This window comes from Callospermophilus lateralis, chromosome 3 (genome assembly GCF_048772815.1).
Source record: "Callospermophilus lateralis isolate mCalLat2 chromosome 3, mCalLat2.hap1, whole genome shotgun sequence".
NCBI lineage: Eukaryota > Metazoa > Chordata > Mammalia > Rodentia > Sciuridae > Callospermophilus > Callospermophilus lateralis.
The window spans coordinates 37,540,100-37,565,258 of record NC_135307.1 but is presented as its reverse complement, the minus strand read 5'-3'; the positions used below and the strand labels follow the sequence as shown (position 1 = coordinate 37,565,258).

At 40.0% G+C, this 25,159-nt stretch overlaps 1 protein-coding gene across 4 annotated transcripts in view; it reads left to right on the top strand.

Moving 5' to 3' along the window:
- Stxbp6 (syntaxin binding protein 6) overlaps window positions 1-25,159 on the top strand; it is a 235,482-nt gene that overhangs the window by 7,616 nt on the left and 202,707 nt on the right. Inside the window, exon 1 of one of the 4 annotated variants that reach the window (XM_076850125.2) lies at window positions 8,185-8,308. The exons of 2 other annotated variants lie outside the window; for them this stretch is intronic. The gene's annotated coding sequence lies outside the window, so the exon portion shown is untranslated. Of the gene's footprint in view, window positions 1-8,184; window positions 8,309-11,948; window positions 11,968-25,159 lie in introns of those variants that run through there. One more of the 4 variants, XM_076850126.2, reaches the window with a different exon arrangement.

Here is a 25,159-nt window from a genome sequence, read left to right as displayed (position 1 = left end):
TTTCCTTGCCACAAGGGCCCAGAATTTCATAGTGAGAGCTAAGGAACAGTATATATGGAAGACTGCCAAGGGCTTTTAGTTTGTGTGGATGGTGTTGGTATAGGGAGAGGTACAGAAGCGGGGATATGAATACTAGCCCTTAGGTAAAAATTAATTTGCTTATTGGTCCTTGAAATACCAGGGTTTGATGATTGGTGAAGTCTTGGTGCTAGTCTTAGCTGAGTCGGCACCATTTTTAGCCAAGGTGTTATGTCTCTGCTTTCATGGAGTGGTTTCTTTGGACCAGAGGCCATCCATGAGTGGCTCAGTTGGTGCCACAGCTGCTGGTTTGGTGGTGTCTGCTTATCCTTGCCTGTGTGGCCCACACTCACGGACATTTATCTCTGACCAGGATGAGAGGAAATAAAGGGAGCTAAAATGCAAAACATTGAGTTTCATTAGCAGCTCCAGTGAAAGTTGCTGGAATTGAGTTTTCATATAGTTTATTAAGTTGTTGTCTTCCCAAAGTCTGGAATTTTTTTTTTTTTAGTTTACCTTCTTCCTTGAATCCATTAACTCTGAGAAAGTTAAATTGAATTAGGTTGATGGGGAGCAATTGAAGAGGAAGACCTGGGAAATAATACTTGGCATTGTGTGTGAGTCTCCTACTTGGAACCTGTGCTACTTGTCCTCAGGAGCCTCAGCTTTCTCTGTGGCTATTTGGGACTAGTAATGCTGCCTCCCAGCTGGCCATCCAGCCTCATGGGGTTAGCTCCAGAGCATTACTGGCATTAAGAGGATGCACTATGACTCCATAGTACTGGGTAAGATAATTGTGCCCTCATGGGGTTACACAAGGTGAGTTGGTGGCTTGATAACTTTCCATTTCTCTGTTTTGCCTTGTAATTTGCAGTGGGAGGAGGTAAAAGATTGTGTTTACATTTCAATTAAGTTGACAGATCTTTTCACTTTCTTCTGGGAACCAATATGTATAAATAGTTTTTTAGACTTAAACTAATAAAGCCACAAATGCAGTAAATACAACTAGTTTCCAATCTTCACAGCCTGAAATTCATTGCTTTCTTAAGGATGTGAGATCCTGTACCACACTCTTATCCTGCCACCCAATCCCAGTGCGGTACTAGGGATTAAGCGTGGGACTTCATGTGTGTTAGGCAAGCCCTCTAACACCCATCAAGCTGTACTCCCAGCCCTCTTTATTTTATTTTGAGACATGGTCTCACTAAACTGCCCAGGCTGGCCTTGAACTTGCAATCCCCTTTCCTCAGCCTCCCAAGTACCTGGTATGTACCAGCATGCTCAGCCATTCCAGGTTCTTGCTTGACTCTGTCAAGGATTGGTAGATTTGGTTTAGGAATTTGGTCTTTAATGCCTGATGACTTGAAGAAAAGGGTTGTTCCCTGTGTTGCCATGGCAGGGCTGAGCATTTAAACTGATATTACATCCGTATCAGATAATTGAAGATATGATATTTGAGGTGAGGCATAATGTACCAGGACTCACTGGAACTTCCAGAGGTGGAGGGGATGAGTCCTTTGGAGGTGGGAATTCCTAATTCTGAGTGGATAGTAATGTGTGCTTTAGTCTATTCAACTTCCATAACTGCTAGGGACTGCACTTGGTCAGACCAGTGTATGTTGGTGAGATGCCTTTGTTTTTAGACTGCTTGGGAGTTTGTTGCCTAACAAGCTAAGGTGAAAGCCAGCAGAACCTAGTGGTTGTGAAGTTAATATTATTCTTGAAGAAATTAATCTACCCTATCATTACATAGCAATAAGGAAGCTATCCTGCTGCTGTCAAGGGGCCAGGAGTATAAAACTGGGTGTTCCTGAATTAAGTCCTTTAAAAATTAAATCCTTATACAACTATAACAATAACTAAAAAAATACTCTACCTTGAGGGTAGACTGGTACTTTTATAAGGAGCTTGAAGCTACTAATGTAGACATTTCTCCCAATTTCATTTACTGAAAAATGAGAAATGAGACTTTAAGATCCTATTCTGACATTGCTAGCCATGTACTGGTCTAATACTTGATTTTTAAGAAATGAAGCAAGGAATCCTCAACTCAGAACCCCCCCCCCCCCGCCCTTCTTTTTTTTGTAGGGGTTGAATCCAGGGGCACTCAGCTACTAGGCTGCACCCCCAGCTCTCCTACCTCCACTTTTGGGTATTTTATTTAGAGACATGGTCTCACTGAGAGCCTTGTTGAGTTGCTGAGGCTAGCTTTGAACTTGTGAGCCTCCTGCTTCAGCCTCCTGAGCCACTGGGATTACAGGTGCACCACCATACCTGGAGTCAGACACCTTCTTTAGGAACAGCCCTTGTTCTCCAACACCACTGAACTGTGAATTCCTTCAAAAAAAGGGGTCTTCAGGTTTGTTTTTTTTTAAATCTCTTGAGTATATAAGCTGTGTACTTCTGGCATAAGGTAGAGAATCAATAAAAGTATGTTGCGCTAGAGTCTTTGTTTCCTGGGATTACTCTTCTCCGTCTAGTCTTTTGATCTTTCAATCACAATATTGTTTAACATTTAGATTATAGATTATATGCTAACATGGTACATGCTAAGCACCTCAGGACTATTGATTCTGTGATCTAAGTTCCCAGGGCACTGTGTAGCAGCCTCAGTAGATTCCCATTTTTCCCTTCTTCAGCTCTCAAATATTATCCACCTTGCTTCCTGAGAGTCACAAAAGAAATAAGACTAAATATGCCTTTCCATCTTTCCTTCTGTCTTTCTTGTCCCCTGCCTGCTTTCTGCCCACACCCAAGTTCCAGAAAAATTGTAACTTGAGTTTTCAAAAAAGAATAACAATTCATATGGGTCCAGATTTGGGTGAGGACATTTAGGCAGGGGCTTTTAGAATAAATTCCATTACCTGGGTAAGGCTGTGACCTCTAGCCCTAGGCCTCTGAGTTTCTTAGGTAACTGGCTATAAGGGCCATGGTCTGTGCCTCTCAAATCTTTATATATCTACGAATCACTTGGATAACCTGTTAAGAGGCAGATTCTGATTCCCTAGGTCTGGAGTGGGGCCTGGGATTTTGTGTTTTAAAAGGTGTCCAGTAAATGTAAAGTGCTAAGGCTGGAGGAGCCCTGACTCTGTGGAGAGACAGGCCTGGTATTCCAAGATCCTGGAATCCAGGAAGAAACATAAAACATCCGGAAAGACATACACCAAAAAAGTGGAAATTGCATGGAGACCATAAGAAAGAAGCCAAAGACTGAATGAGAGAGACCTGCAAGTAAAGGAAATTGGGTACTTCCAAGATAAGGAGTGTTTCTGAAAGGCTTGCTCCTTATGAGGGAGAAGCTTATTATAGGATGGCTCTGGTGTTAGAATTGTTAAGATCAAAAAGTATTACAACTTTCGGTTGGAGTTTAAATGAAATTTCACAAAGAACCTGTGCTACTGACCGACAGGTCCTTGGCAGTAGTCCCCAGAACTCCAACTCTCCTGGGTCTCCTCAGGTTCTCCCTGCTCTTCACCCCATCTGCTGTGCTTTCTGTCGACCTTACAGAATGAATTCTGGGATACAATTCATGGTTTACAGAGTTAATCTCCCAGCACCTCCTTTGATTCCTATAATTACCCAGACATTTTTTTTTTTAATAGATGTGTCAAATTCTCTCAGAATCAAGCCTGCAAGTGACAGGGTTGAGAGCAGGCCCAAGGGTTGGAGCATGACTTGGTATCTTCTGCTCTTTGTATGAGGTCCACTTGTTTAAATAAATGTGTGTGGGCAATTTAAATAGTGTGCTAAGTTGGCACTTGAAAGGCAAACTTAGATGACTATGCTTTAAACAAGTTTTTTTTTTTAATTAAAGTATGCATCCAGAAACAAGTACAAATTATGTAGGTACAGTTCAGTGAGTTTCCATTCAATAGGCACAGCTCTTTAATCTTAATACACATCAAGCTAGAAGGCAGCAGAACCTTCTCTTGTGCCTGCCCCCTCTTAGTCACTTCCTCTTCTATTCAGGCCACTGTACTGGCTTCTCATTGCCACAGATCACTTTAGATAATATGGAGCATTTATTTACTCTTGTATCCTTTATGTCTGACTTCTTAATTTTGTGTTTATTTTAATTGACAAGTGAAAATAGCATATATTTATTGTATGTCTGACATTTTGATATACATTGTCTACATTAAGGAATGATTAAATCAAACTAATTAACATGTATTACCTCACATCTATTTGTGGTGTGAACATTTAGCATCTACTCAGTAGTAATTTTCAGGTATAAAATAAATTGTTAGTAATTATAATCACCCTATGGTACATACAATAAATCTTTTTTTTAAAATATTTTTTTAGTTGTTGATGGACCTTTATTTATTTATTTTTTAAAAAATTTATTTGTATGTGGTGCTGAAAATTGAACCCAATGCCTTAGGCATGCTAGTCGAGTGCTCTATAATAAATCTTCTAAACTTATTTCTTGTGTCTAACTGAAATTTTGTTCCCTTTGGCCACCAGCTCCCTCATTCCCCACCCCACGCCTTCCTACCCACTGAGTTACTTTACCCATCGCATTACTTTCTGCTTCTTTGCATTTGAATGTCTGACTCCCTCCCTGATTTTGTCTGTGAGTTCCATCTACATTGTGCAGGCAGCAGTTTATGCATTTTCCTTGTCAGATAATATTCCTGTGTTTGAACATAACACAATTGCGGATAGTAGATGTTTGAATTATTTCCAAGTTCAGCAGAATGATGCTGTTGTGAGATTGTGTGTGGGTAGCTGCTGAGATGTGAACATGTTCAGCTTTAGTAGCTCCAGCCCGTTTTCCCGTGTGGTCACTTATATTCCCACCAGGTTTCTATTAGAAGGTCCATTGCTCCACATTCTTGCCAGCACTTAGTTTGATAAGCCTTTTATTCATTCTCATGTTTGGTACAGGGGCGTGTCATTATGGTTTTGATGCACATTTCTCTTATCATCAATTGAAGTTTAGCATCTTGGCATGTGTGTAATGGCAATTTGGATCTCTTTTGTGACATGTCTGCTTGAGTCTCTTGTTTACTTTCCAGTCTTCTGTCCTTCCTTCCTTCCTTCTACTACTTTTTTTTTTTTTTTAATGAGAGTGACTTGGGACATTTGTGAAAAATGTTAAAATCTACCATCAAAGGAGTTACCTGTCACCCAAACCTGACTATAGTCTCAAATGTTCTGGGGGAGGAGGACAGGGAGTGATATGTAGCATCATAAAACCCTTTAGCAAGGAAACTTCCAGAAGAGTTGGAGCTAGGGTATGTGGCCTGGGAAATTGTCTAGTTATGAGACTGCTCAAAAGCTTGAAGTCTTTTAACTTATAGATGAGTTTGCTTTTTGTAGAAGTTATTCTGGAAAATAGCAAAAATATTACTTAAAACATGTTTGGAATCACTTTGGGTATATATTCTTTTGAATGTTTTTAGTTGTTTCCAAAATGACTTTTGAGCACATATATGATTTAGGGAAATAGCAAAACACCTCTCAGAGCCCAGCCCCGTGAATAAGAAAAATACTTCATAAGTGACTTTAAAAAAATAGAGCATTATTTATAAGACTTGTTAATGAAGAGATAGTATTTCCTTTTTTGGGTGAAGACAATAGACATTAACAGGGCAGAAGAATGCACCATTTCATGGTCTCTTCTAATCTGTACAATAACCTTTAATGTGTTTGCTTTTTTTAAAAATATTTTTTTAGTTGTAGGTGGACACAATATCTTTATTTTTATTTATTTATTTTTAATGTGGTGCTGAGGATCTAACCCAGGGCCTCATGCATGTGAGGTGAGCACTCTAGCACTGAGCCACAACCCCAGCCCAATGTGTTTACTACTTTGAGTATTCTTGTTTTATGATGAAAAGTTAGAAGTTCATAAAAAGAAAGAGAACGTGATTAAGGAATCAGACCTAGAAGTTACCACCTGTTCCTTTTCCCCATTCTTGCCTTTGTTAGTCAGCACTCATTCCATCAATGTGACAAAATACCTGTGATAAATGACTTTACAGGAGGAAAGATTTATTTTGGCCCATGGTTTCAGAGGTTTCAGTCCATGGCTGCTTGGCTCCATTGCTTTGGACCAGAACAACATGGTGGAGAGGTCATGGTGGAGCAAAGCTGCTTACTTCCTGAGGGCCAAGAAGACAAAAAGAGAAAGGAAGAGCCTGGGATCCTACTGGACCCTTCCACGGCATTACTCCAGTGACCTAATTTGCTCCAACTAGGCCCTGTGTCCTACAATTTCTCAATAGTGCCATCAGCGGGGTACCAACCCTTCAACACATGAGCTTTTGGGGAACACTTTAAGATCCAAATTCTAACACTGTCTCTCTGAAAAATGTTAAAGGAGTTGCCAAACTCTGTGGCAGTCAGAAGTGAAGTCTGGTTTCCACCCTGTCCTGCTACAGAGCTCCAGAACTCTCCAGACCAGTGCTGGCTGGGGCTCCCAGTGGAACAGTCCTCCATGGCCTGCGTCCAGCTTCAGGAAACACTCATTCTTCCCAGACACGATTCCTGGGCCCTGTCTTTGTGGGTGCTCCTTACAGTGTTTCAACATCCTGCCAATTCATGGGCTGACTTGTTAGTTTTGCTGCATTTGTTTCTTTTTGTTCCTGACTGGCAAATAGCCACCCAGAAAATCCTTCAGGTGATGTTGATGAATAATGTCACTGTTGGAAATTGTATTCTGTGTAGAAAATCGTCTTTTTCTAAATGGGTAGTTATATAAAATCTGATGATAGAGGCAGAACATTGCTGTTCCTATCTTCAAAGCAAATCACCCATTACTCTTTCCTGGGACACAGGGGGTTAGTGTCACTGGTATGTAGTAAAGACTTTCAGAAATTATTCATGAAAAGACTGCTGTGGACAGATTGCTTTCACATAGCTATGGACCTTGTGCTTCTAAGATGGGAAGGGACCAGGAGAGACAAGTAAGGACCCTTGACTATCCCGAACTCTTCTCTCCCTGCCTGGATCGGGGACTCCAGGGGGCTGACCTTCCTCACTGAGTCTGGGAATATTGTCTAAATGCCAAGTCCATAGGACGCAGAGCTACAGCCTGTTTTTCTGGCTGAAAGTGGTGGCTAAGGAGTCTCTGAACGTCTCTCCAGGCTCTGCAATAGAAGAGCTTAGTCAAATGGTGGTTCCTCTATTATTAGCACCTTTAATCCTAAACAGCATTGGTGGTCAGAGCAGAGTACTGGGTGCTGGGTGCCAGATACCCCCATTTCCTGTGCAGATTAGCTTTTTTTTTTTTTTTTAACTTTTTTAAAAATTTCTTACATACATGGCAATAGTGGAATGCATTACAATCAGATTAGCTTTTTATTTCATTCATTTTTCACTGGGTAAAGTAAGACACCTAGAAAAGAAAAAAAAATGCAAGAACACTTTTATGGAAACTTCCCCTATAAGATAGTCATTTTCACGCCATGTTTAATTCCTGTGCAAGATTCCAGAACAGGTGTGAAGAGCTGGGGGTTACTTAGAAGGAGCAGTCCCCATGGCTGTGAGGTCATCTGAACTCTTTGCCCTATCAGTTATATTATCCTATTCATGAGCGCTGACTGTGCCTGTCAGTTGGACTTGGCTGGTGGACATTCTGACTTATTGCTCACCTCCTGCCAAAAGAAAGTTACGTGTAAATAGCACTTGGTGTTTTGAATTTTACGGTGCCCTGAGTAAACACAGGCTATGCATTGTGTTGGAAGTAGTAAAGGACCGCCCCTGTCCTTATTTTTTGAGTAGGTGTAACTAATGACTAGTTCCTGAACAGGTAACCAGGATGTAGGTCAGGTCCCTCCGGCGGCTTTGGCAGAGGTACGGTACACACACTGTCTCCCTGTAGATCGGCCGTGCTACCATACAGGTACTCTGTCTATGGTTCTTTTTCCTGAGACGTTTTCTAAACTTTTACTAAGCCTCTTGGTTTGGGAATAAGGAACTCAGTCCAGTCAATACCTGAGTTTTCCTCAATGTAGTATTAATCGTGTTAATAGGAAATAGTTGCACACATATGGTATGCTTGGCACTGTGCTAAGGACACTTTGTGGGTTCTTTTGATTCTCTCATTTATGTGCTCTAATTAGCCTCTTTTTACAGAATCAGAAGTCAAGGCTCAGAGGGGTTGTTCCTTGGTCCTAGAGTGACACAGACCATCGTGTGACTCCCAAATTCAAGTTCCTGACTACCACACTGTGCTCCGTGGAAGCAGTGAGCAAGTGGAGAGTGTTCTCAGAATCTGGAGCTATCCCTGACAAATTGGATGTGAGAAGAAGGAAGATCAGACACTCACTAATAGGAAGTATGTCAATATGAGTAACTCTTGCATTTAGAATATACTCAGCAAGGAATAGGGAAATTAATCATGGTAGATTTTGAGAAGAAATAAGCTTTTGAAGAAGAAGAAAGACTTCCGTTGACATTTAAAAGGGGGGAGGGAAAGATAATTCCCTATATCCTGGTAAGGCTTTCATGGAGAGAGATGGTATTGTGAAATTCTAGAAGGTTCTAAGCAGCAATTTTACTTGGAACGACTCTCTTAATAGGTTTGTGAGTATTCCCAGGACCTCTTCCTCCTGGCTTTATCAAATGTAAACATAGGGTCAATCCCATATGTACAGCCCCACTTCTTTTCTAGTCTATTTCACGTCCCAGCTTGGAACAGGAGGAAGGACAGATAAGGATATTATAGTTCTCCTCACCTTGTGCACTTGGTGCCATGTCACAGTGCCAGGCTGGGGGAAGAGCCCCAGGAAGCACCTCATGTATAGGGCAAGAAGTCTGGTTTAAAATCCTGCAGGGGGCTGGGGATGTAGCTCAGTGGAAGAGGCCCTGGGTTCAATCCCTAGAACTTCAATCCATCAGTCAATCAATCAAGATCAAATCCTGTAGGGGTATTTAATCTGCATCTTTCTCGAGGTACTTTTAAATTTTTTTGTATTAAATTTTTGTCTGTCATTTAATTCACTTAGCAAAAATGCCTATTGTGTATGACCAATTTCCACAGTGAGCAAAGCCAGGCCAGATTTTTGTTTTTACAGCTCCTTGTAAAAAAGGAACTGTATACAGATACTACAGAAATAATTACACAGAATGTTACATGATCGTTGTTGCAAGTGCTCCTTGTCAGTGCATGTTTGAGGAACTTTGGCCTCGTCAGGGAAATATAGGTGGCTTTCCTAGAGGTGATGGTGAGCTGAGATATGAAAGAAAAGTAGGAGTTCAAGAGGGAGGTGATGACTTAACAGAAGTGGCAGAATATGCAAAGGCCCTGTGTCTGAAGGGACCTTGGTATGAATGAAAGAACATGAGCAGGCCCCTGTGGCTGGGAGTGGAGGATAATGGGTATGAAGGAGAGTCTTTTCTTGAGAGTCATAAGCATTCCTGTCATAATTTGAAGTGGTCAAATTGACATGTTTCACTTTGGTTGCAATACAATGAATGAATGCATGGATTGTAGGGGGTCCAAGAAGAGATATGAATGGGTCAGTTTAGAAATTTGTCAAGTAGTTTAGGAAAAAAATGATGATAGCCTGATCAGGATGGTAAAATGGAGAGAAAGAGTGACTGGATGTGGTGGTGGGTTGGAAGTCAGGAGTGAGAGGGAAGGAGGCACCAGAGATGGCTCTCTGGTTTCTAGCTTGTGTGATTGCATGATGTGGTGCTGTTCCATAGACATTGGCGTATCTCCCCAGGTTGACCAGAGGCTATTTGATTTTGATAGGGTACTTTTCTCATTTAAGTGTATACCCTCACAGGGAAACCTATGGTAGTACTGTTGTTGAATGTTTTGAGCAGAAGGGGTTACTATAGAAAGACACCACGTGGGCTTGGGGGCAAAGCAGTTGTATGCCAGTCAGTGTGGTTGGAGAAAAACACCACAGTGGGTGTCCAGTCCCAAAGGCAATTAGCCATAGAGAGAGATGTGCCTTCCATTTCAGGGAGCATTTCCAAGTCAGTTTGAACCTCTCAGCACTTGGAATCTTTATTTTTTCATTCATAGTAGATGCAGTCTTTTTGATCCTTAGTGTCTCCATCTGTAGACCGACCTTCTGGGGTGGCTTGGAGGGTTCCCTTTGGTAACTTTATGAAATGGGAAGGGTTTTACTTGGAGTCTGTCAGTCTGTGCTTCCTTGCCCCTGTAGTCCTCCCCACCACTAGTGGGCGCTGTTGCTCAGAGGGCCCAGGCCACAGGATGACAGTTGGCTCTTGGCAGATGAGGTAGCTCTCCTGCACAGGTAAATGCATACAATAAGTAAATATCTGTATTCCCTTTTTTGCCCAAATGCAGTAAAGATCATTATTTATTTTACATTTATAAATATTTGTTGTTTCTTACTTTTAATCCTTCTGTAAATGAGCCAGTTGGGTGAGTTTTAGCTGATGTCACTCTGAAGGCTGAGGGAGAGGTGAGTGAAAGGGAAGTGAGATCCAGTTTTTTTTTTTTTAATCAAGATTGTTTTAGATTTCAGGTCCTGGAGTGTTCAGATTTTAGGTCCCCAGGGTTACAGTGTGTTGAGGACAAAGGATTCCCTAGCCTTGGTCTGCTCCCACAGCGCTGCCAGAATGCTTTCATGTGGTAGGGACCTTGTTCAAAATGATTTGCCTGTGGTTGGTCTGTTTTCCTCTAATTTGCCTTTATTGTCCTCACAGTTTCTACATATCAGTCCTGTTTATTTTTCTCCATCTCCATCATTTCTCTGTCACTTCAGATATTCTGGAATGGTAGTGCATTTCTGTCTTTAGCACTGTATTTATTCTAAGCTGGGTGTAGTGGTGTAACGGTAATTCCAGCTACTCAGAAGGCAGAGACAAGAGGGTGGCAAGTTCAAGGCCAGCCTGGGCAACTTAGCGAAGGCCTGTGTCCAAAGAACAAAACAAAATAACAACAACAAGTGTGCATTGTATTTATTGTTTCTTTTCCATTCTTCACATTCTCTTGAACTCAGTGATACATACCATTGTCCATTTCATCACTTAGTTGGAAGCAGGTTCTTTGTTAGGATCCAGAGTGACCTTGAGATATTTCACTCTATTGTGCTGCTCTGTTGGCCTAAGCATGTTAATGATAAATAGGTTACTCTCTAAAAGTGACTAGAGATGATGGGAAATAATAGCACATGCCAAATATCCTTGTATGTGCTGTATATTAAGATGTATAGAGCTAAGGTAAAAAAAAATGGCTTGGGAGATACACATAGGTATGTTTCAAAATGTTTTCTATCACTTAGTCATTGTTATTTAATGAGCTGACATTTGCATAAAGCTAGAAGCTTGTACTAAGATGACTAAAGCAGATTTATTGCCCTCTATCTTTTTTTTTTCCCCCTTTGGTTTTAAAAAAGCTTTTTTTTTTTTTTTTTTTTTAACTGAAAAAAGTAATTTGTCTCTTTTTTGGAAAGGATTTATTTGGTGTGTGAAGCCTGATGTTTTTGAGCATGAAAGGCTTTATATATCCAGTTAACCCTTTTGTTTCTTTCTCCAGCCTCCCTTCTTTCTGCCCATCTCTATTTCAGAGAGGAGGAAACCAAGGCTAGACAGTTCTACCAGGACTCACTAGTAAATTAAGGACTCAACTGCTGTCTTTTCATTCTTCAGCTCATTGTGATTTTCTAGAATTTTTAAAATGTTTATAAGACTCTTCATTATAAAATCCAATCAGTTTCAGGTCACTCTCTCTGAGATGTTGTTTCCTTGCTTTATGATAACCAGAGCTTTAATTAGTTCAGTACAAGAGGAAAACTAAACAATGGTTTTATCTTGTTCTGAATGTAATATAAAAATTTATAGCTCTATAAATAATATTTATTTGATCCTGGCAGTGTTATTTGTATGTATGACTAAATAATATTGACGTGTACCAATATTTTATGTCTGTTTCGACCAAACTTCCAACAGGAGGACATTGAATTTGTGTTGAAATGTACTGTTCTTTCTCTGTCAGCTTGGTCTTTATGAGGGGTGAGTCCTTGAACTTGCAATTTTTCATTCTGAATTTGTGTAGGGAATCAGGATGTGTCTAATTAATTGTCATCTAGGGTGTCAGGAAATTCTCATAACAGTTAATTTCAATCCTCCTTAATTAAAAGTAAAAAGCATGTTAGGCAGCAACAGGATTTTGTTCTTTCTTCTAAGGAGGAGGTGGGAGTTTGTGAGTCAGCTGCACTTAGACCATAGCCTAGCGAGAGGGAGGAGGCCCCAGCAGCTGTGTGGGTCTTGATTCCGCTGGTGTTTAGGTGGCTATGGAACTGTATGTAATGTGATCTGTGATCTAGCTCTCTCCTGTGAAAAGCAGTATGCTTAAAATCAGTTCTCCTGCTCTCTTGCCAAGCTCAGCAAGTGTGTTGTTTTCTATACCACGCTTTAGGATGAAGAACCCTTGGGAATGGTGTCTTGTCCTCAAATGTAGGTCTTAGAGCCACAATTGGTTTGGCAGATATCAGCTTCCTAAAAAGAATAGTAGTGGTAAGAATAAGAGTCCCAGGAGCAGAGTTAAGCTGTGCCGGAAAGGCAGTGACCAGACTTTCCTTGTAAGTTCAGGAGCACTTGGCAGCTCATCTGGCTTCTCCCCATCTAATAGAGCAGGATGCTGTCCTGGGTACTGTGATCAGATAGGCAGAGAGGACTGGATATTGGGGATTGGGGCTTTTCACCTTTCCTATTCCAGTTACGGGCAGGCTCCTTTCTTCTTTCTCAGCTTCATCTCCCCATGTCCATTTGACAGGATTCTGGAAGCCTTAAAGTAACCTCCTCATCTACCTTACTACTGTTTTATCATTCTTCAGACCCAGCCAAGGGTCACCACTCTTTGGTCATTGTGATCATTGAGCTTCCGCCCAGGACAGAATTGAACAGTGCTAATCCTGTGGCGCACACACTTTATTCTCAAGTATGGTTATTGGCTTACATGTCCAAACTGAAAATCTGGGGAATGAGACTGTGACTTGCACATCCTGGATCCTCTGCACGGTGCCTGGTATGTGCTTTAGTATCCAAAAGGGGATGGATAGGTGAGACCCACTCAGGGACTGGTGGTGGGGGTAGAGAACACATGTAGCTAGGTTACAGGGGGAGGCTTTAAGTGTGGACAAGAGAGTTGCTTCTGCTACGTGCTTACTGAAGAAGATGTAAAACAGGATGAAAGTGTGTATCATGGAGAATGAGCATGAGCCAATCTGTTTCCTTTTTCTTTTTTCCCCAGAGTAGAAACCAAGTAAATGGCAAGAAATGTTTTAGTCATTTGACTTTCCTGTTAAAAGTTCTGGTTCTTAATGGAAAGATCCATTCCTTATATGTAAATTAGGATGATAACCTTATGAGGTAGGTTCTGTTATTAATGTGAGGATACGTTAAGACTTTCAAAGCACTTAGCTCCCTTATTTGTATGCAGTGAGGGTTCAGTAGAATGAATGGTAGCTATTGATGTTATTGGCTTGTAGTGTGTGATAGAACCATGTAATGCCTATCATACATGTTCAAAGACAGAATTCTTCCATGTAGATTCATGAAAAGCCATGAATTGGGTGTCTAGATGTTGAGATTCATTGGAAGTACAATTTTGTATTCTCTTTCCTCTTCCTAGTTAGGTAGTGCAATGCTTGTTTTCAGAAAGGAGAACACCTACCAGTTTCTTAGGAAAAATTTTCAATCTGCTGGAACATGATTTTAAAATAAATTTTTCACATGAGGCATCACACAGGAATCTTTCAGGCTGTTTAAAATAATATATTTGTATATCTTTGCATTGCTGGTTCTATTTTATTTATTTAAACTAGGTATATATGACAGCAGAATGCATTTTGATTCATTGTACACAATTGCAGCACAACTTTTCATTTCTCTAGTTGTGCACAATGTAGCCTCACACCATATGTGCAATCATACACAGGGTAATGATGTTCATCTCATTCCACCATCTTTCCTGCCTCCAAACCCCCTCCCCTCCTGCTAGTTCTATTTTGATATGGAAGCAAGTCAGGTTGGTGTGTGATAGCTCATTTTAATTTATTCGTATGTGTATAATTCTGTCTCCACAAGTGGAGAGCCATTTAGATCATGTTGATGGGATTTAGTTCTAATAATATTTTTGTACACATACATGCACGTAGTCATTCATTCATCATTCATTCATTCTTTTCTTCTCTGTGTTTCACTTCTTTTCTCACCTGGTTCTTCAGTACTAAGTCCTAGAAATTTTATAAACTATTTTGTTTTAATGTTCCAAGAGGTTACTGTAATTGCCAATGTTGGTGACCATTTCTCTGAGCTTCTGAACCCCATCTTCTTGGAGTACTTTATAACCTATTGCTTTTGGAGTGTGTGATTACTTTTTATTTGCTGCCTAAACATGAGTCAGTCCTTCTGTAGTGACTTCCTCAGCCAAAAAGAAAAGGGGTGTGAAAGAGCTGTGTACTTATCTCATTTAGTGGTATTATTTTTAAGTTTGCCTGTAGCATTATCACTGTGTTTGAGTATGGGGTGCTGACCTAGTCCTTACTAGGAGCAAAAGGTGTATGTACCATATTACCTTTCTAAAATGGTAAAAATTCTGGCTTTAAGGGACTTGGATTAGTGATGCAGACCAATGGTGTATTTGTTGGGGCCTTTAAGCCTTTTTTCATTTGAAAGCTTTTCCTTGGGATTTTCTGCATGGCGCCGTGACCTAGTGGTGTGCAAATAAAGCCTTCCCTTGCCTGTCACTCCAGGAACATTTATTGAATTGCTGTAGATTGGGCTTTACACTAGTGATGAGACTAAGACATGGTTCTGCTTTCCCTGCAGAAGTTCAAAGCCTTTTGATAATATTTGAAGTGCTTTAATAGCAGTCTGAGGCATCCTGAGTGTGGTAGGATAACCACAGCCATAAACTCTGTAAAAATGAAAAAAAAATGCAGGGACAAAGAAGTGTGGAAGAGAATGGAATCAGAGTGCAGCTGTATATTTGCAGTGGTCTTTGAAAAGTGAAGCCGGAGAGGAGGCTACAGAGGAGCCAGTTTCTCAGGCACTTATCTAGCAACCTAACTGTTGAGGATTAATCCTAGCAATGAGGAGTCTTAGCCTGGGAATGGAGTGATTGGATTTGCATTTTGGAAAGAGTCCTGTGGCTTCATCTTAAGGAACCCCAAAAGGAAGTCATTTCGATATTCTAAGCAACAGGGCTTTTTGCTAGTAGTCGTAATGATTCATTACTTTGTGTAGGGAATTGGGGCTTACAAATGATTTTCTTTGGCCTTAATTTCTTTTGTGGGAGGTAGCCTTGGGTAGACAACAAGTAAGGAAACAAGTTCAGAGATGTGACTTGATCAAGGTCATATTGAGTAACTGGCTGTAGAAGGTCTCTTAATTCTACATCCAATGCTGCTTGGACATGATGTCAAAACATTTTAATAAGTTGCTCAGTTACTAAGAATACTTATGAGTAAACTACCACTTGCACATCTTTCACCTGTATACCCATTGATTAGACAGACTGCCAGCATCATGAGGACTTACAATATTATATTTGATGTGCCTTTGACAAAGGCAGACCCAACAGGAGATACCACTGAGAATTTGCTGGATTGTTTCTCCTCCAGTGCCAGCTATGAAGGACTAGGAAAAAGGAACATTTGAAAAAATAAAGGGAATATTATTTTCATTATTAAATGTCTCACATGTACTTATTACCAATTAGTTTTAAATAAAAAGAGCCTTGTTGTGAATTAGGCCTATCAGTCTGGTTCAGATTGCATACAGTAAATTTCTTGGCTTTTGCAACAGATTTTCTTTTTAATGAATGTTGGATGTTGAACTCAAAAGGCCTTCTGCATAGACTGATTAGAACTATTAGCCTTATGCATTTGCTTTGCATTAATTTATGTAGTAATTAGGTATAACATAGCGCCTTTCCAAATGGGTATTTTTGAAACAAAGAAACAAACAAAAAAATCATTAAATGGACATTGTTTATTGCAGAAGAAACTTGTCCCTTGACAAGAGGCCTGGTAATGGCACTTCATAAGTACAAATCATCTTGTGACTCACATTCAGAATTAATAGTCAACTCTGTAAATTTTTGTGTCAACCCTCCCCCTACTGAATTAGCAGTGAACTTAATGATACTTTTCTTATACACCTGGTGGAGTATTTGTGCTAGTGATATTTCTAGTCCGTCTAGGAGTTAGAGAAAAGTCAAGTTCTAAATTATTTTAATCTTAAAATCCATGACAGTTTAAAAGCATTTATCGAATTGACTCAGTTATGATTTTTCTTTCCCACCTTTGTATCAGAAAAGCTTCTAGGGCCCAGAAGGCACTCTAGAGACCATGCAGTTCTTGGACTGGACTGGGGTGAGATGAATTAGAATGCAGATTCAAATCTATTCTTCAAATTTATTAACTGTAACTTTGGGTAAAAGGATGAGCCTCTGGTTCCTTTTCTGTGAAGGGAGGCTTTGGATAATATTTTTCACAGATTCTGAGACATACATAATTTTGTTTGTTTTAATTTTAACATATCTGAAAATAAGACTTTTTTGTTTGTTTGTTTTTTAATTTCAAGACAGAGTCTCCTTAATTGCCAAGGCTGGACTTGAACTTGTGATCCTCCTTCTTAGCTTCCTCAATAACCAGGAAGGATTACAGGCATGTGCCAATAGTATGTGTTTCACAGTGCATTGTTTGTTTTGTTTTAATTTGTGATGGTTTTCTCCCCTAATGTAGTGGTGCATAAAATAATGGTGCATCTTACAGCAAGTGATTTCTTAGGTTTGCTGAAATATGGTAATGTTTGCCAGTCTCACAGGTTGTTGTCAGTATTAAATGATATAATATGTTTGCTAGTAAACTGTTGCTCTTCTGACAAACAAGCAAAAGTACCTTTGCACATCTCTTGACAATCTTTCTCTCATTTGAATTTGTCATGGTGAAACTTCATGTATCTTAAAAATAAATTGGAAAGAAATGGAAAATGGAAATCACAAAGTTACATGAATTAAGATTCCAAATATCTTTCTTGAATATTTAAAGTAACAAAAGAATTTCGATGGAGTTTTACAATTGACTTTCTGAAAGATTTTTTTTAATTCTTTTTAAACAATACCTGAGTAGTATAGGTCCTATTCCAAAGGGTAGAAAAAAAAAAATCCTGTCTATGGATCATGATACAGTCATAGTAAAATGCCTCCTCATTTCATATTACACTCGGTAGGATGTAATTTCACCAAGTTGAAACCATAGTTAATAATTATAGAAGCGAATATCTTAATGGTCCCCACTTGCTTATAAGGGAAATAGTTATTTGCCTCCTTGGTATTCTGTCAAAAGTTTCCAATTTCCTTGCTGAAGTCTTAAAATACTTTTTGGCGACAGGTAGTGCCAGTGTTCAGGTTAGGATTTTGTTTTGTGACTCCTGATTTAAACTGATTTTCCAGAGAGAATTTAACATAGAGAGAATTTAATCCCCTCTTTCCCTCTCCCCTTGCAATAAGAACACTGAGGAAGGCCAGCTTAGGGTAGGAGGTGGGAGGATGGGAAGATCTGAATTTTATTTTGGACAATTTGAATTTGAGATGAGTTTGAAGCATCCAAGTGAAGATGTTGAGGAGGCAGTTGAATTTGTGAGTCAGAGATAAAAATGTGGCATATTTGGTGTAGAGATGATAGATGAAAGTCCGATCTTGGGTGGGATCACCTAGGAAACAAGGAGGCTTGGAACTAGAGGTTGACAAGCCACCTTCAGCCAGAAAACCTGTTTTATTTGGCCTGTGTAATGTTTTAAAAATATTTGAATGAGTTGCTGTAGCTTATGTTTATGGCTTTTTAGCTGCCCAGAATATATTTTCTCTTTTGGTAGCAGCACCCTAGTTTTCTTTTGAGAAATTCTTTCTCCTCCAGTCTCAGACCTTATGCCTCAGGCAAAGTTCCACCTCTGGTTGCAAATGAAGTAGGTGACCCAGGGCTGCCTGATCACCCCACCCCAAGTCACTGGGTTCAACAGTGGGCTTAAAATCAATGTTGGTCCAAGGAGAATTTTGAGAGTATGGGGAGCTCCAGGAAGAGAAAATTTGTTGGTTTCTGCTTAAAGCTATCAGGATGTGGACTGGAGGAACAGCAACTGTCACAACATGGGAGATAGAACTTATCTGAGAATGGGGACAAGGAAGTAGAACCCAGATAGAGAACTGGTCCTGATCACCTTGATTAAACTCTGTGCTAAGCTGCAACTCTAGGCCCTTCAGTTAAAGAAGCCAGTAAATTCCCCTTTTGGTGTAACCCAGTTTGAACCAGAATTTCTTTTACTTGCACTAGAAAGAATTTTAATGAATACAGTTGCCAACATTTACCAATTGTGAGTTTTCACATAAAAATGAGGATTTTTTGGCTAGAGCTAAGTAATTAATTGTTGTTCTAGTAGGAGTGTTGGTGCCTTTCTATTGTAGCTCATACTACCCTCTTTTGTCACCTTACCCGATGCCCGGGTTCTGTTGTCAATAATCCTGCTGATTCTGTTACTTTAAATTGTGGATTTGAGAGGAAAATGAGAGTCAACTTTGTGTCGTTGTTTAATTGTATTATTTGCTTGCCCCTATAGTTGGGCTTTTGATCCCCTGTCTAGAGTGAAAAGGTGAGAGAACCTAGGCTCAGGCATAGAGGAGTCTGACTCCCAAAGAATAGGGAGGAGGACAAGTTAATAAAGACAAGGGAGCTGTGGCCATAGGAAGGAAAATGCTGGTGGACACTAAGGTAAGGGTTGTTTCAGGGAGGAATTGAAAATATTGCTTGTACTTTTAAGGTAGAAAATATTTGAAAAATGGGAAAAAAATCTTTTTAATTTGGCAACAAAGAGGTCATTATTGACCAGAACTGGAGCTGTTTCAGAGAGTGATGGGACCATGCCAGGTTAGGATCAGTCAAAAATGAATAGGAGGGGGAAAAATGGAGACACCCAAGGAGAACAATATTGTTTTACTTTTTTTCCTCTGAAGAGAAGAAGAAATACAGGGAGGTAGCTAGACACATATGAGGTAGAGCCGGAGTGCTTTGAAGCAGGACTTTAGTATTAGAAGTGCCCATGGGAAGGATCTGGTTGAAAAGAAGAAGTTAATTAAATAAGGGACAAAAGGGACATTTGTTCCTGTGAACCAGAGAAGGTAGGAATCCCAAGGCCGAGTGGAGCTGTTTAGATGCGAGGAGGGAGCATGATGCAACAGGAGGGAAGAGGATGAAGGCTGGCACAGATGCCAGGCAGTTGACAACAGGAAGTTGCTCTGCATGATGGCTTCCACTTCTCTTTTAGGTGGCAAAGTCATCTGAGAGTGTGGGTGGCAGCATGGATGTCAGCTAGGCTGTAGAGACTTGAAAGTGCAATAACAGTGGAGGAGGGTGAGGGAATGTGTTGGTGAAAGAAATGTGGTGGGATCGCCTGCATTACTGAGCACTCATTTGCAGTTGGTACTCATGAGTGTTGAATGACGCTCGCTGCCTGTGTGTGACTTCCTCCAGTGTCCAGGTGCTCCACAGACAGCCTCAGAAGGCAAAACCTAAGGCTGGGGTTTGGGTGGAAGTGGAAGGACAAAAGGAGGGCGAGAAAATAGGTCTAGAGCCCAGTGTCATGGAAAGTGTGTTATCACAGTGATGGCCTTTGGAAATTCGGAAGGTAAGGAAGTACGGACGTCACATGGAACTTCTGATGAAGCCCAAATGGTTGATCACAATGAAGGAGATTTCAAGAAGGAAGCTGAAGCTGAGCATATGGTGGTAGAGGGTTGGAATGTTTGGCTGGGTGGTGGGTGGCTCCGGTGAAGTAGAGGGGAGGGTCCTTGCATAGTAGAAGAAACTAGAGAGCGCAGTGTCAGTGGGTCTGGTTATTGAGATCCCCTGTGCTGATTGCAGAATTAGGGAGAGAGGAAGATTTTGGCCAGGATTCAGGTGAGGTGATCAGGTTGGCTGTTGTCTGAGAACAGATTTTCCATTTCCTCTAAACCTCCTTGCCTTTGGTTTGAATGGAAATTCACTTGGAAGAGTGCATGTAAATGGCTTCAGGCCCACCTCTCTGTTTCTGAAATATATAATGGGTATAATAATTTTTTTTTAATCTTGAAAAATATGTGTTTAATAACTTTATGTTAGTGCAGAAAATGTAATTCATTTAAGCTTCTTGAGTTCATAGAATCTTCAGTTGCTAGAATAAGTTGGGCCTCATCTTTGCCTTACATGGGCATGTTGCTTGTGAAGGTGGCTGACAGTGTAATCAAAACCCTCAAGAACAGGCCAAGTTTAACTGACTCCCTAGTGGCTCTCACTGTGATGAGCTTTGGAAGGAGTGTAAGTAGGAAGCTATGTTAGAGACATCTGTCGTCATGTGCAGTGTGTATTGGGCTTGGCAGTAACTGCAGCCAAACAATCCCCTACCAGTCTGTAGTTTATATGCAATAATCTGGGCTCAAAAAATACTTCTCTGAATGGCAAGGCATTCGAGCCAGCATTCCTTAATACTTGTGAGGAAGATTCACCAAGGGGAAAAAAAAAGCACTTAGTTTTTATAATAAGATACTAAATCTGATCATCTCCAAACATCTGAAGGTTGCGATAAAAATCCTCACTAAGAATCTGGAGGCAGAAATCTATAATTGAAAAGAAGAAGAAAAAACGGAATTCAAGTATGTAGTCTTTTAGATACAGCTCTACTTGTTACTGATTTTGAGAAAGATTAGTGAATGACAGAGCACAGAGCAGGAGTGCATGTTCTTCCAGGCTGAGGATGACAGGAAAGATTGTACGTCCCTCAGGACCCAGGATACAAGGCAATGAAGTGTTTTATGGCCTAGAGATGCTTCGCTGCCAACCAGGTAGTTCCCTCTGCCTTCTCTAGGGCTTCCTCCTTATTCTGTCCCAGGAACCTGTTCATCACCCTGATTTTGCCTTTGCTTTTTCCAATACTAACACCTTTCTTCCTCTTTCTCCTTATCTCATCTATCTCATCCATTTTTTCATGCTCCATGGAGCCAAAACCAAATCTAATGTGGTGCTAAATTTTCCCCTTCTCCAATTCCTTTGCATTTATTGTTCATCTTTGTAACTTACTAAGTTAGGTCATTGATAGTTTCATAGATTGCTAGGTTGTGAGAAAACTTAGATTTTTTTCTTCTTCTTCTTCTTCTCAAACTAGTTTCAAGTTAAGAATCACTTCTTTACTAAACTCAAGGCACCAGTTCCTTTAGACCCTGGGGAGTTCAGGAGTCCTGAGACTTGGGCTTTTCTGTCTGGGGCTTTAGGTCATTAAGGATTGCTTCTGTTTTCTTTAACAAGGGGGAAGAAAACATTGTTTGTGAGCATTGGATCTTCTTGGCTTCTACTTTTTTATACTATTTACCCAAGTAATAGTTTTTTCTTGCTGTCCAAACAGGGAAACCAACTGCTTTGTTATTAGTATTTTTCCTTAGAAAAATGGTCACAAGTTTATTTGGTCACAAGTCTGTGGCTGTTTATTCTCCTGTGTAAATGTACAGAATGTATTTTCTGTACATTTTCACTAAGCATTTTAAAGCCTGTAATGTGGTGAGGTACAAAATCACCAAGCATTCCTTCTTTGGCTCAAGCAGCAGAGGGGATCGAGTGGCATTGCAACCAAGGAGCCCTAGACTCCTTCAGATCCCCTCAGAAGTCCAGTTGGGATTGCAAACTGTCAGGAATAATGCCTAGCACATGGTAGGATATTAATTTATGGTAGATATTCTTTTGTAATTGTTGTTTTTGGTACTTGGGATTGGACCTAAGGGCACTTAACCACTGAGCCACATCCCCAGCCCTTTTTTGTATTTTATTTGAGACAGGATCTTGCTGAGTTGTTCAGGGCCTCAGTAAGTTGTTGAGGCTGGCTTTGAACTTGTGATCCTTAGCCTCCTGAGCTGCACCACCATGCCTGGATTACAGAAGATATTCTTATTGAGTTTTTTGTTTTTAGCTGATCAATAAGATCTTACATTGAGGAATTTTATAAATTAAGAACTCATTATCTTTAGGGTTGGAAACATCTCTAAAATATTACATGGAAGGAAGCTGTGGCCTAAGAGGTTTGTGACTGTACTCAGGCCATGCCATTTATATTGGCAGATTGGGACCAGGACTCAGCTCTCTGGGTTCTGGAACCAAGATTTTCCTGCTACACAGTGTGCAAGTCTATGAAAAGTCACTCCCAAGGAAGGAGTGTGGGAAACTAGAAGGAAAGCATATCGGGAGGCTGGACTAACCTTGGCTGGTAATTCCAAAGAATAGCCTTAAGCATAGAAGTTTGGCCTCCTGTTATTTTTTCACATCACTCCGATTGTTGCTTCTACATTCTGTACACTTTAGTACATTCTGGTTCATTACCTTGGAAAACCAGGGGAGTTTTGGGTCTTAAGGACAATTATAGCCTTTCATAATGTCAAATTTCATTAATTTAGCAGCATCTAACAAAGAGTGAGAGAAATTGCTAGGCCTGGAGAGGCCTCTGGGCTTTGGGAGGAACTGTGGGGTTCTAAGTGCATTGCTGCCTAGGCCTTGGGTAGGTGCTCAGTATTTTACTGCATAAGGAGTAAGTGAAACACAAGTCAGAAATTATGGGAAGTGCTTGAGGTCAGAGATATATTAAAAATTTCTGGCAGTCCTGTTTGTTTACATTGTACAAAGAATGGGAAAATTAAGAAGTGATATAGCAAAGTGATGATAGAACAGAAAGGAGGACATGAAGATCAAGTTAAGAGTGTTTTCTGGGTGTGCTGAGTTGGAGGTAGTGTACTGAGTTGGAGGTAGTGTACAGTTGTGTCGTGTGATAAAGAGAAGTTCTGTGTTTCTTTGCTCTGGGGAGAAGATCTGTGGGTGATCCACAACAAAGAGCCTTTGGACAGAGAGATAATTTGGGATGGATACGTGAGCATAGAGAATAAGTCTGAATTTGAGCTAGAGATGGCAAGCTGGGATTCGAACCTTAACAGGTTCAAGTCAGGTTGGAGAGCTCAGCCATGGTGCTGTCTGTCTGCTCTTCTGAGATGCCTACCAAGATCCACAGCCTGGGAGAAACAGCCAGTCCAGGTCCTTGATGTTCTAGGTACTGTCTTCTACCCATGTGTGCTAGATCTGAGAGTTAACAGAAAACTTTTGTGGAAGTACTCTGTTCTCTGATGTCCTTCAAGAATTTCTTAGAGCAAAATAAGCCTTGGGATGCATTTGGCCCTAGGCCACCCTTAATCAAATGATTATGATTTGCTGGTTTCCATGGGTTTTCTAATCTTTGAATACATTGCATCCTTACTTTCAACTGAAAATGTGTTGTCTTGGTAACTGAGTATCAACAGATATTCCCTGCCCTTTGGATCAACCCAAAGTCTCTGGTTCTTCTACATGTTCTTGTGTCTTTCTTCCTTATGTTCCTCTGGCCTCTGAGATTCAGCCTCCTGGATCCCTCACATGGATTCTGAATGCAACTCTTCTCCCACAATGATCTTCTCAGGGAATCTAGTCTCCTCTTATAGGCTTTAGTGAAGACATGAAGGATGTGTTCTTTACTGTCTGTGCTGATTCTATTTATGCTTCATATTCTTTCTCCCTTGAATATCGATCAAAGTTGTACCCAAATTGGGGCAACTACAGGACAGGAAGGGTTCCTTGCTTTTGTTTCTTAACATACCCAAATAAATACTACCTATTTTCCTAGAATTCTGGTGAATAAAAATTGTCTCATTATATGCACTTTTGTTTGGTGCAAATATATAAAGCCAGAGATACTACTTTGTACATACTATCTAATTACAAAAGCCATTGATTATACTATTGGATCATTTGTATTAACTCCTAATAAACATTTTACTGCAGACTCAGCACCATACTTTATATATCTCAACAACATTCCTCTCATATTTCTTTCATCTCTTCTGTTTGCCAACTTCTTTTCTTCAATGTAAGCCTTATAACTTTGCTTTTAGTTCTCATGCCAGTTCCTATATTATCTGAGTCTGAAGTATTGAGCAAATCTCATTCTTTCTCTCCTAGCTCCTTGCAGCATGAAGTATATTGATTAAGAAAGAAAAAAAAAAAGCTTTATGCTTTTCTTGGCTTGTTTTATGTCTTCAGCAGATTTTTTCTTGTCCTGTTAATAAGTTCACAAACCAGGAGTCTATCTGATAGTACAAACATGCATGACATTTTCTTTTGAGTAATATTTGGTATATGGGTATTTTTAAAACTTAGGCTTCATCATAAACATCTCCTGATAATCATTTTTGGCATGGAGTTTTTGAGTTTCTTTTCTTTAGAAAGGGTCATGGAGAATTTGGCATTATTGGAAAATATATTCCCAGTATAAAGGACCTGAGTGAGAGAGGGTCAGGAGGTCACTTAGTCTCCAATCATCAGAATTTTCTAGAACCTTAGAGTTGGTATGATTCTCCGTATGTTCAAAAAGTTGTGAATCTGCTGCCATTCATGATCAAAAGTAAAGGGGAATCTAACTCTCCCTTTATTAGTTTCTATCAACAGAAGAGTCAAAGTTTAATAGAATACTCACTTTTATGATTAGAACTTCATAAAATTGTTGTTCCTTGGATTAAAAAAAAGCCACAAAAGTAGAGTAAAAAATGTAATATGTCATAAAAGTAGGTAGGATTTATTGAGCATGCCTATGTTAGGCACTGTCTGTTTTCCATTTTTCCTTTCAATTATTATAACAACCCTATTGTACTCCCACTCTTATTTTTATTTTATGGATGAGGAACCCATGATAACCAGAGAAGTTCAACAGTTTCCCCAAGGTCACACAGCTAATAAGTGACAGATCAGCAATCTTAGCATTGATGAGCTAATCTAGAGCTCACACTTTAACTTCAAGGTCACATTGCCATTTATTGAGTCATTTTGACTTTTTCCCCCTGCAGCCTCCCACCATATAGCTAATGCACAGGAAAAGTGGGTGGCAGTTACATGTTTTTTTAAAATTTTTTTTCTTTTGTTGTTGTTTGTTTATTTAATAGCAGGGTTAACAAAGAAGGCACTATGTAGTCTAAATCAAATTTAATTAGACCCATGTGAAAAACATAATAATTATCCATGCCAAATTTCTAACATTTTTATTTCTGCATGTTCAATTATTAATAGTCATGGTCGTACGGATTCTTTCATTTATTTTCTAAGTGGCAAAA